Below are 12,986 nucleotides of genomic sequence, written 5' to 3' on the forward strand. Positions count from 1 at the left end.
GGGGCCATTAGGCCTCTTTTTGTCGGAGTATCCTGGGCCGGATTTAAGGGCCCATTAGGCCTCTTTTCGTCGGAGTATCCTTGGCTGGATTTAAGGGCCCATTAGGCCTCTTTTTGTCGGATTATCCTGGGCTGGATTTAAGGGGCCATTAGGCCTCTTTTTGTCGGCATGTCCCCTGGGCTGGATTTAAGGGCCCATTAGGCCTCTTTTTGTCAGAGTATCCTGGGCCGGATTTAAGGGCCCATTAGGCCTCTTTTTGTCGGAGTATCCTGGGCCGGATTTAAGGGGCCATTAGGCCTCTTTTTGTCGGAGTATCCTGGGCCGGATTTAAGGGGCCATTAGGCCTCTTTTTGTCAGAGTATCCTGGACTGGATTTAAGTGGCCATTAGGCCTCTTTTTGTCGGAGTATCCTGGGCTGGATTTAAGGGGCCATTAGGCCTCTTTTTGTCGGAGTATTCTGGGCTGGATTTAAGGCCCCAGTAGGCCTCTTTTTGTCGGAGTATCCTGGGCTGGATTTAAGGGCCCATTAGGCCTCTTTTTGTCGGAGTATCCTGGGCTGGATTTGAGGGCCCATTAGGCCTCTTTTTGTCGGCATGTCCCCTGGGCTGGATTTAAGGGCCTATTAAGCCTCTTTTTGTCCGAGTATCCTGGGCCGGATTTAAGGGCCCATTAGGCCTCTTTTCGTCGGAGTATCCTGGGCCGGATTTAAGGGCCCATTAGGCCTCTTTTTGTCGGAGTATCCTGGGCCGGATTTTTGTCGGAGGTACTTAAAGAGAGAAATGCTTTTGACTTTGTTCAGTTCCTATATAGAAGAGATATGCATGCACTGTAAGAATGTCAGATGTGTTGTGCTGGTTCAGTCTTTACACAAATAAAAATGTAAATACCACTAGTTTATTTAATTTTTTTTAGAGCGATTTAGCATTACTCATCCAAATGCAGGGTGTCCGAGCGCTTAACATCACACGTACAGATTGTACATTTACAATAAATCATATGTGTGTACATCAGTATAAAGGATGTGTTACATATGACAGTGAGGATTACAAGGTGTATGAGCCACATGTCCTTCAGAACTCACTGTCCTGTGCTATATTAGAAGGATTACAATTTATGAACTGCAAGTAACATAAGGAACTCTGTTTTAAAAGCAGTAACAGACTTACCCGTTGACATAAAATAAAAATCTGTAATCTGAGTGTTACATAATGTACTTTGCAGGAGACATATTAACCCTCTATGCTACTTTGATTCAAAACTAGGGCTAGGCAAAACGCCGATCTCTCCAGCAAATACGTTATCCTCCAGAGTTATCTTACCATTATTCCTTCAGATTTAGCTGGCACACAAAGATCTCTGCAGCAGGTGCCTTGACCCCATAAAATATTTTAAAATATAGATATTGCAACCAATTAAGCAGAACAGATTTACTGTCATGTCTCTACTTGTTGCCCATTCTTTGAGGCAGGGTTTAAAAAATGAAAGTATAAGTTGAGGTACAAATTTTGCGTCTGGGTTGCGTCAATATTTTGGCACAGCCCTAATGCAAAATCTAATTTGCTAAATATTGACGTGCTCCAATGTACTCATAATAGACCTGCTAAATATATGTGAGGTCTTTATATCTGATGTCACTTCCTGTGAGGTCATGGATTGTGGTGCCACTTCCTGTGATGCTGCATGCGATGTCACGTGCTTTGGTGTCACACGTGGTGATATCACTTCCTGTGATGTCACACACCCTTCTGCCTAACTTGGTGAGTCCCCCCACTTCCTGTTTTAGGACTGAGCCCTGCTCCAACTAGGCTTGGGCTGTACAAGTACCTATACGCGCGGGGGCGTGGCCAAGCAGCATGGCCAAGCAGCATGGCCGACAGGACGTGAGCTCCACCGGCTCCCGATGCCTTGACCCCCAAAATCCTGTAAAAAAGATCCTGCCAGAGCCCCTGTGCCGACAGTTGGAGGGCGCATCAACCCCCTAAGGTCCGGGGATACCCCCGGAGCGCAGAGAAGCGGGTACCTTGCGGTGCCGCCGAGCTACAGCCCCTGCCTTCACCGGCCCGGATACTGGATTGCGCGAGGCCAGGGTCTGGGGCCTACTCCCGGCTGCTGGAGAGGGCCGGAGCACGGAAAACGGCGGAGGATCGGAGGCGGGGAGGCCGCCGCCTTGGCCGGGAGGAGGCCCGTCCTCGGGCTGGCACCGGAGGCAGAGACGGGTGTACCGGGGGCATCCGATCACCCAGAGGCCGCGTCGGTGTGTGGCGGAGCGGCTGGCGGGCCTGACCCGGCCTACCTCCTTTGCTGAGTACGACATCCTGGTGCGGAGAGGGGACGGGGGGCTCGCGGATGGGAGCCTGTCTGAGCCCCTAGAGGAGACGCCGGAGGACAGTCCCTACGATCCCCAGCCTGGATACGGTACGACGAGGGGCAGGGGTCTGAGGCCGACTCCTGAACGCCGGGGGAAGCGGGACCGCGAACTACGGCGGATGCCCCGGGGTGACGGGTCCGCTGCCTTGGCCGGAGGGCGGCTCATCCTCGGAACGCTGCGGGAGGCCAGGACGGGCGCATAGGGGACTGCCGGCAGGCTTGAGGCCGTGGTGGAGTGGAGCGAGGAGGCTGGCGTGTCGGTTCCGGCCCACCGCCATCGTGGGAACGTTAGCCTGGCGAGGAGTGTGGAGAGAAGGCCGTGGATCGGAGCCTGAGGCGGCGGCAGGAGATGGAGAGGAGGGGCCTGACAGGCCCGACCGCAGTAGCAGTGAGGACGGCACCGTTGCTGCGGGGGAGTACATAGCGCCTGCACTTGGCGGTTGGGGCCCGGACCCGTGAGCCCCGGGGGGTCCTGCGGTGTAGAGCTGCGACAGAGACTGGGGACGACCCCGCTGTGGGGATACTGGAGGTTGCCCTGGGCCGTGCTCTCACCGGACTGTACTGAACACTCCTACGACTGCCCCAGCGCTGGGAGGCCCTGTGGGGACTGGCCGGTGATGCCTGGACCGGCTGCGAGGGCATTGGCGCTTCGGAGGTGAGAGACCTGGCCATTGCGAGGGCAGCGGGGCCTAGCAGTGAGCGGCGGAGCATGCAGCGTGGTGCCGGGAGAGGGCCTGCTCCGGATACTTAACCTGCCACCAAGTTGCCACCGCAGAGGGGACGGACGAGGGAGCGGCCTCTGGGCACGGGCAGTGACGCCCGGGAGTGGAGGCGGGGGGAGTCAGTGCAACCCCCGGGGACATTCGCCATCGACCTCGCCAGAGTGCCGCGCCCAGTTGGGAGAGCGTGGCAACCTCGGACCCCGGCACGGCCTCGCAGCGGCGTTGGACGCTATCGGCGGCATTGGGGATGACGAAGGGTAAGAAGTCTCGCTCAACGCAGCCGAATACGATAACGCAATATACCACACTGCGGCAGCCATCTCAGCGGCTCACACGGCAGACGAGCCTCAGCGGGGCGGAGGAGGACCCTGTGGAGCCCTCCCAGGCGGAGCTGCTAAAGGCAATACAGGGATCCCACTCGGCGCTGGAGCGACAAATTGAAACGGTCTCAATCGATGTGAATTTGCTCAGGACAGACCTCCGGAAAGTTGCGGATAAAGTGACCGATGCAGAAGGGAACATAGAGCAACTACAGGGTGAGGTGATGACCCTCAAACAGACAGTCGCACAACTCAAGGCAACGACCGGTGCCCTGGAACGGAGGGCGGAAGATGCGGAAGGGAGGGCACGCCGCAGTAACATCAGGGTTACAACAAACAAATGATGGACGGAATGCTGACAATGCAGACATTCTCCCCCAGTCAAGAGATCTGGGCTAAATCCATCGTTCTTTTGCCCACTACGCCACCCCAGTTCAGACATGGCCATATGCAAATCAGTCTTGACCCTGTGCCTCATGGGAACAGTCCAGCCCGAACTGCCAAGCCATGTCTTCCCTGGACCGGAATCAAGCATCCTAGGACCGGTTTCTGGCTATCAGCCGTCATCAGCCAGGATAGCTTGACTCCAGTGGCGTAGTGAGCACGGGTCCCACGTCTGGGAATACCCATCCCACTTAGGGCGAAAAGCGTTACAACAAACAAATGATGGACGGAATGCTGACAATGCAGACATTCTCCCCCAGTCAAGAGATCTGGGCTAAATCCATCGTTCTTTTGCCCACTACGCCACCCCAGTTCAGACATGGCCATATGCAAATCAGTCTTGACCCTGTGCCTCATGGGAACAGTCCAGCCCGAACTGCCAAGCCATGTCTTCCCTGGACTGGAATCAAGCATCCTAGGACCGGTTTCTGGCTATCAGCCGTCATCAGCCAGGATAGCTTGACTCCAGTGGCGTAGTGAGCACAGGTCCCACGTCTGGGAATACCCATCCCACTTAGGGCGAAAAGCGTTACAACAAACAAATGATGGACGGAATGCTGGACTGTTCCCATGAGGCACAGGGTCAAGACTGATTTGCATATGGCCATGTCTGAACTGGGGTGGTGTAGTGGGCAAAAGAACGATGGATTTAACCCAGATCTCTTGACTGGGGGAGAATGTATGCATTGTCAGCATTCCGTTCATCATTCGCGGAAACGTCCCAACAGGCGCAGGTATTTATCGGGGCCGGCGGCCAGCCAGGATGGTGGCAGAGTGACAGTGGTGGCCCCGAAGACATTTTAGTCCCGGACACGCTGCTGACCTCGGAAGGAGAGATCTTGGCCGGCACTTTGGTGATCCCGGAAACTGTGGGGGTTGGGATTCCTGGCCGAGGGGAGCCCTCTTGATGCGACAGGTGGTCCAGGCTTGGAGACTCTGGGAGGGGATAGGACACAAGCCGTGGTGGAGGTGCCTGGAATAGGAGGCGTGGGGCTGTGACATGAACCCGGGAGGGATTGGCCGTTCCTGTGGGCCTTGAGCAGTGGGGTGGGAGGGAGTCGTGGTGGGGGGATTGGGTGCATGGAGGAGATTCGGGCGGGTTGTGCCTGGTATGCATGATTGGCAACGGGGTCAGAACGGGGGTTGGGGTGGGGGTGGAGTGGTAGTTTGAGTGAGGGGGACTAGTTTGGGTGTGTGAATGGGGTGGCTGTGTACGGCCTGGCACCAGCGGGGAAAGGGCATATGGGCATGTTTGGTTGTTACTGGCATAGTGCTCGTGGGTGGGGGGAGGGGGGTATTGTTGGGGGGGAAGTTGTTGGGGAAAGTTGTTGACATCAGTTGTATTGCAGGTCAGGTACCGGAGTGGGGCTCTGTCGGGACGGGTTGGGCGAGGCAGGGTAGGGTGATTAGAGGAACATGGGATATAAGTTTTTGAGCTGGAATGTGAGGGGGCTTGGTACGTGCACAAAGAGATACAGGGTCCTCTCCCTCCTTCGACGGCACAAAGTATCAATAGCATGCCTACAAGAGACCCATTTAGTGGATGAAGGGGCGCAGAAGTTAGGGAAAAAATGGCGGGGACAGCTGTTTCATGCGTCATTTTCTACATACGCCAGGGGGGTCCTGATTTGGGTGGCACCGGGGGTGCCGTTCGCCATCCAATATATGGAGGCGGACATCGGAGGTCGATACCTGCTCCTCCGGGCGCAATTAGCTGGCAGGGAAATAGTTATCTTGAATTCCTATGCGCCCAATATAGATGACCCAGCCTTTTTTAGGGTCTTGCAGGATGTCTTGACTTATGATCTGGGGACCCCGATACTCTGGTGCGGAGATTTTAATTGTGTCCTGGATCCGGTACTGGACAGGGCGCCCCCTCGCGAGGGGATGAAACCGCATATGACGGACCAGCTCCGAAAGGTGATGGCAAACATAGGGGTGGTGGATGTTTGGCGTCAACAGAACCCCACACAGAGGGTGTTCACCTGCTTTTCTCCCACGCACAACACCTATAGTCGGCTGGATCGGGTCTTGGTGGCGGAGGAGAGGCGGGGTATGTCAGTAGAGGTCACACACTTGGCTCGCTTTTTATCGGATCACTCGCCTGTGGCTTGCGTGGTCCAGTGGGGACCTCCGGTGGTCCATCTTAGAACTTGGAGGCTGTCGGCGGACCTCCTCAGAGACCAGGTGGGGAGGGAGCGCGTAGCGGCCTCCATAGGGGACTATGCGGCTCTCAACTGGGGAGCGGGAGACCTAGCAGTGGGCACAAAGTGGGAAGCCCTGAAGGCAGTGGTGAGGGGCGCATGTATGGGGCTCACCTACGGGGTCCGGAAACAACTTCTTCGGGATCTACAAACAGAGGAGGAGTCTCTCCGACAGATCCAGAGGGTTGGGGACCCCGATGTGGTGCAACAACAGGAGGAAAGGGAGGCTCGGGCACGGGTGCAGGACACCTTGGATAGATTGGACAAATTCACTCTAGGCCAATATAGGCAGCGCCTCCATAGAGAGGGGGATAAATCGGGACAGCTGTTGGCATGGATCCTGCGTTGAGAGCAGGCTCCTGAGCGTATTGTGGCCCTGCGGGAAGCCACCGGACGCGTGGTATACTCGGAGCAGGAAATACTGGGGGTACTCCAAACTCATTTGCGGAAGGTGTACGAGGCGGCCCCAGATATCTCAGCGGCCCCAGATATCTCGGCGGCCCAATACTTGCCGTATTTACAAGGGCTGAGTATGCCGACTCTGGCGGACTCGGATCGGGAAGGATTGGAGGAGGGCTTGTCATTGGCGGAGGTCCGCGGGGCTCTGGCCCGCTTGCCGCGTGCTAAATCGCCCGGCAGTGATGGATTTCCATCAGAGTTTTATCAAGAGTTCACGGATGAGCTGGCCCCGCTTCTGTTGCAAGTGTTCCATGCGGCGTGGGAGAAGGGTGACCTCCCACGGACCATGGCCCACGGTGAAATCTGTATGATCCTCAAACCAGGGGGGGATAAGTATGACCCGGCGTCCTACCGCCCGATCACCATGCTGAATACGGACATCAAAATTCTAACAAAACTGTTGGCCACCAGGCTGGCTCCCCATATGGCGCATCTGGTGCACCAGGACCAATGTGGGTTCATCCCGCGGAGGAATACGGCGATGAATCTTAGACGCCTGAACCACATTCAGCATGAAGTGCGAAACTGCGAGGAGCGGACGGTGTTGGTCTCCATCGATCTAGCTAAGGCGTTTGACACCGTGGATTGGGCGTACTTACAGGAGGTCCTTCGGAGGGTGGGCCTAGGGCCCAACTTTCGCCGGTGGATACAGATCTTATATAGCGCACCGAGGGCGAGGGTGCGCCTGGGTGCTGCGAGATCGGAGGAGTGGCGGCTGGGACGGGGCACGAGACAGGGATGCCCCCTCTCGCCGTTACTCTTCGCGCTGGCGATTGAGCCGTTCGCCGTCACGATCCGGGCGGAAATGGAGCAATGGGGAATCCAGGTGGGGGATACGCGTAATGTCATATCGCTCTATGCAGATGATGCCTTGTTTTATTTGAGGGCGCCGACGGAGGCACTTCCAGTCTTGCTGCACCACCTGGATCGTTTTGGGGAGGCCTCGGGTCTGAGAATTAACCGCAGCAAATCTCTTATATTCCCGCTCTCGGGCTTTGATGCAACGCCCTATGAGGACCTGCCGGAGCTTGGGTTGCGCTGGGAACAAACAAGTTTCCGGTATCTGGGTATTCAGGTGGCCGCCACGGAGGGATTGGCGCTTGCACGGAATATGGATCGGGTAATCGCTTCACTTCGGCAGTCTGTGACGTTTTGGAACGCCCTGCCGCTTTCCCTAATGGGACGCTTGGCTGTAGCCAAGATGGTAATGCTGCCACGGACGCTGTACGTCCTTCAGAACACGCTGTGCCCTCTCCCTCCTAGGGTTTTCCGGACCCTCAATTCTCTGCTGACCTCCCTGCTTTGGGCGGGGGGGACGCAGTAGGGTGGCCCTCAGGACGGTCGTGCGCGCTTATGAGGAGGGGGGATTGGGAGCCCCACGCTTCGATTTGTATTATTATGCAGCGCAGCTCCTACCAGCAGCCAGATGGTTTGCAGACACGGACATGTGGAAGACGCGATTATTGGCGGGAAGGGCTACGGCAAAGGACCTTCAATTGGCTTTGATGCGAGGGTCGGGGGCGGATGCTGCGTTGCCCTATGTGGTGACACATACGGCTCAGGTATGGCAGCCGTTTGTCAAGCGGGTCTTAGGTGTGGCACCCTTTCATAGGGAATTACCAATTTGGATACTGGCCCCCATGGTGGACCTGGAACGCCAGGTGTCCTACCGGGACTGGAAGGAGAGGTGTTGCGAAGTGTTGGCAGATCTGTACCCCTCGGACATCTTCCTGTCATTTGAGCAAGCGGAGGAATTTTATGGCCTTCGTGGGGGACAATACCTACATTATCAAGGGCTGCGTGCTGTGGTGCGTTCGGTCTGGCCGCAGTGCCCGGAAATGCCCTCGATGACCCAGACCCTTCATGTAATCTTGACGTGCGGCCGGGGCCGCAGATTGATTGCATTGTTATATGCGGCGATGAAACGTGACTCGGCTCCTCCGGAGCCTCCGGCGTGGGCGGCCTGAGAAGCGGACTTGGGAGAGCCATTAGATCAAGGGCAACGTACGCGAATCGGAGCATTGACGAGGCAAGTGTCCTGTAATGCGCGGTTTAAGCTCACCCATTTTAACTTTATGCACCGCACATACCTTACTCCGCAGGCGCTGAGTAGATTTGGAACGGGCAGGGGCGACGACTGCCCTCGGTGTGGCACGGCAGGGGCGGGGTTTTTACACTTGGCCTGGGACTGCCCGCTGGTCGAGCGGTTCTGGGTAGGAGTGGTAGGCCGCATCGCGGCTGCCACTGGCCTCCGACTCCAACGGACACCCCTGCACTGCCTGTTAGCCCTGGTTCCCAAACCAAGGAAACGGAAATTAGCCTATAAATTGCTGCAGTTAATGCTGGTCTTGGCGAGGCGCAGGGTCGCAATTACCTGGATGGGACGGAAAGCCCCGGCGCTTGATACGTGGCTCAGGGATGTGAGGGAATGGACGCTGGCGGAAGAAACACACATGCAGTGTTCTCGGAGGGACGAAAAATTGCAGGAGGACCTTCTGGCGTGGCGAGCTCTGTGTATGGAGGGATTGGTGGTGGAGGGACAAGGGTCGCAGAGTGAGTCGGAGGGAACGAGTGGAGAGTTGTATTCCCTGCTACTTTCTGAGGGGGAGGGGGGGGGGCGATGACGGCGAGGCTGCTCCTGTATGATAATGAATGGGGCTGGACCAGTTACTCACATGTTATGGCTTGGGCCATGTCTCACTTTGAGGTACCACAGAAGTATACATGTTTTTTTGATTGGACCTGTATGTACTGCCGTGCTCTGATGTCGGGGGGAGGGGGGAGTATTACGGTGGTTTGTTGAAACGAAAAATAAAGTTTAAAAAAAAAAAAGTACCTATATGCGCTCCACACATGCAGATACCCAAGGCTGGCCAGGAGGGTGTCTGTTGTCCAACGAGCCTTACTGGCACCCAGCGAGTGTCACTGTGCTTCAGGACGTGATATAGCCTCACCTGACTGAGTTATTGGGTGCTCCAATGCTAATCACTCAGTTCAGTGAATATGCCAATGCCCCAAGGAGTGCGACAGGCCCGGCGAGTAACGGCACCAGGTGGAGGGAGGGAGAGACTGGAACTCAATGAATGAGGCTGTGTTCAAGCCCTGGGATTGCCATTCTTTTGGTGAAAATGAGTTCTATTGTGTGAGATTCCTTGTCATTCGGTGAGACTTGAGACACAAGTGGCCACTTACCACAAAATCTCTGTTTCCATTGTTTGTACTAGCTAGGATTGAGGGGAAATGTAATTGGGTCGGAGCATTTCTAATTCAAACGTGTCCCGTTTCTCTCTAGGGTCTGCTTCTGTAAGGCAGAGCTCACTTTATGTTCCACTTGAACATTATCTTTCAGAGGCCTTCTCAACAACAGCCGCCAGCGCCACATCCTACCCCAGCCCCGTCCGGCCCTTGCTGCCGCCTTTAGCCCTTCTGGTTCCAAGAACTGTGGTAAAATAACGTGATTGATGAACCAAAATCACATTTCTTGTAGCTGTGAGGCAGATTCTTGGCCCGGGCTCCTGGCACTGGTGGATACTCTAAAACAGGTGATGGACGATGGGGTCAGAGGCCACCGATAAGGCAGTAAACAAAACCACGTGCAGCCAAGCCTACGATTCACATTGTGAAGCTGGATGTACCAGGCGCCAAAACCTCTAACCGCCCTCCCAAAAAAGATTCACTCCTTCGCATTTCACAGCCTGTCCAGCTGCTGCGGGTATTTCTAACATTTATTAGCGAGCTCGGGATACAGCCAGTGGGAAGCCAATGAGATAGCTCAGTGGGTTATACGTGTGTTAGTTTCATGCAGGTTTGAATCCTGAGACCAATTCAACCTTTCATCCTACACTGCTGCCAATGTAAGGGATTAACACCTATTATTTTAACTCCTAACCCTCTCCGGCTAGGGTTGATGTGGTATTCGTTGGTGGTATCATTATTCTTATTTTATTGCTTACAACCTCCCTACTTCTCTTCTTGTGTTTTTTTGCAGTTTTATATAGCGCAAATTAAAAACTCGAACGTGTTGGGGACCTTTACATGAGCGCCAGTTGAGTTGCACAAGGATACTTTTTTTGGGGGTAGGCACTGGAGATTAAGTGATTTGCCCATGATCACAGGATGTTGAGCCCACACCTAGACTCCAACCTGGTTCCCCAGTTCTAAATTTGGCAGCTCTGACCCTTGCCACATTTCTTAAACAGTAACCACCGGGGAACGAGATAGAACTAAAACATTAAAACATGCCCTAAGTAGCTTACTCTGACAGACCTCTATTGTAGGCTTTATTTTATGTTTTAGAGAACACATTTGTAGCTGTAATTTCTGCATTTTACGTAGCAGAGCACGTCCCGTATGTGTCTTTGTGAACTCATACACATTAAACCAACAAACGGTTACAATGCAAGTTAAAGGTACCATTTGCATTAACAAAAGGAACAAAAATATTCACGTTAGTGATGGGTTAAGGAGTTTTTAGGTCTTGTCTGAGACTGCACATGTGCTGTTGCCTGAAAGATATTTTGTTCAGTTAAGAGGGGCTTAGAGCCTCCCAATTGCTTACCATTGGTTGGCTTCATTGTCACTCTAATTTCCTTGCTTCTCTTTGGTCAGCATTTGGCAGCTTCACTTCCTCTTCGTTTGTTTATCCCTCACCTGGAGCATGGACACTGCTTCCTTGAACAGTGTCCTTCCTTCCACTGCTCGCGCTTTCAGACATACTTTTATTTAGTGTGCCGGGTCCCTTGTTGCTTGTCCCTGTCCCATCGACCCCTCCTGCTTTGCTGCTTGCCCCTCCCGCTTTGTAGTTTGCCCTGTGTTCCTGCCCCTCCTGTGTTGCTGCTTGCACTGTCCCGCTGCCCTCGCTTCCTCTCCTGTTGCTTGCTATGTCCCCACCCCATTGCTGCTTGCCACGGCCCTACCACCCACTACACGCATTGTTGTTGCTTGCCCTGTCTTTCCCGTCCTCCAGAGAAAAAGCACTATGACGCGCCCAGCGCTGGCTGTGTCATAGCGCTTTTTTATTTCTCATCCAACCACACAGTGCACCTGTCTGGTCGCAAAGACATATTGGGGAAATTCTGAGTAGAGTGGCATAGGGTGTCCTGGAGTAATGTGGAGTAATGTGTCTTAGAGTGGTGTGGAGTGGTATGGAATGGCAGGGTGGAGAAGAGTGTTGTAGTGTGGAGTAGAGGGATCTGAGGTGGCGTACAGTGGGCGGGAGTGCTGTAGAGTTTAGTGGAGTAGGATGGACTAGAGTGGAGCAGCGTAGAGTGGAGCAGCGTACACTAGGTGTAAGAATCAGATGTCCTCCATACTAGTAGGCAGTGGCGTAGCATGGGCGGGGCCACAGGGGTGGTTGCCCAAAGCGCAAGGAGTGCAACATTTTTTTAGAAAAAAACATTTGTGGTGGAAGTGACTCGAGTCACGTTGGTGCTGATGTCTGCAAGTGTAGGTTATGTTTCCTTGCCTGTATTTCCCTGCAGAAGGGCTGCACACATCTATGCCATCTTGCATCTCTCATGGCCTCGGGCTGGTGGGAGTTGCTTGCACTGTTTCCAGGTGGCTTGAAAGCAGCGCCGCCCAGTGGCACAACAGTGGAACGTCTCTTGTACCACGGCGCCGTACAAGAAATTTGTTTCTTCTTTTTGGCAGACAGAAAGAGCATTTCAAGCCTGAGTTCCGAGCTTGTTACCTGACGTCATGTGCCGGTTTGAGTCACCCGGGTGTGTGGCATCCATTCATTCTTTCATCCATTATTGAGTCTTTCGCCATTCATTCTGTCCTTCCATCTGTTAACCCATCCATATCCAAATCTATTCAACCATTTCCAAACCTATCCATCCATAATCTATCTTTCCAGCCATCATTTCACTCATCCATCCTTCCATCCACCCTTTCACTCATTCATGCATCATCATCCATCCATCCATCTTTTCACCCATTCACTCATCCATTCAACCATACCCTCTCACCCATTCAGCCATCCTTTTGCTTACTCATCCATCCATACATTCACCCACTCAACCGTCCATTCGCCCATCCATTCACTATTTCACTTAACCACCCATCTGGTCTTCCAGCTCTTCGCCCTCCCTTTCGCTCATCTACGCATTCTTTTACTCATCCATCCTTACACCCTTCTTTTCACTCATCCATACACCCATTCGTCCATCCATCCTGTCAATCATTCATCCATACTTTCACTCATCCATCCATCCTCCCTTTCTCTCTCTCCATCCCCCTTTCACTTAGCCATTTTTTCACCCATCCATCCGCCCAATAATCCACCCACTCATGAATTCATCCATTGACCCTATCACTCGCTCATCCATCCATCCACCCTTTCACTCATCCATCCATCCTTTTGCCCATATACACTCCCTTTCACTCACTCACCCATCCATACATCCACCCTCTCACTCATCTATCCATCCATGCACCCTTTCACTTATCAATTCATAAATCCATCCATC

General features: G+C 53.9%; 1 protein-coding gene across 1 annotated transcript in view; it reads left to right on the plus strand.

The window, feature by feature from the left end:
- The window catches only part of CCDC12 (coiled-coil domain containing 12), a 384,158-nt gene that overhangs the window by 123,398 nt on the left and 247,774 nt on the right, over nucleotides 1-12,986 (plus strand). The window lies entirely within an intron of this gene.

Source organism: Triturus cristatus, chromosome 10, assembly GCF_964204655.1.
Source record: "Triturus cristatus chromosome 10, aTriCri1.1, whole genome shotgun sequence".
NCBI classification, from domain to species: domain Eukaryota; kingdom Metazoa; phylum Chordata; class Amphibia; order Caudata; family Salamandridae; genus Triturus; species Triturus cristatus.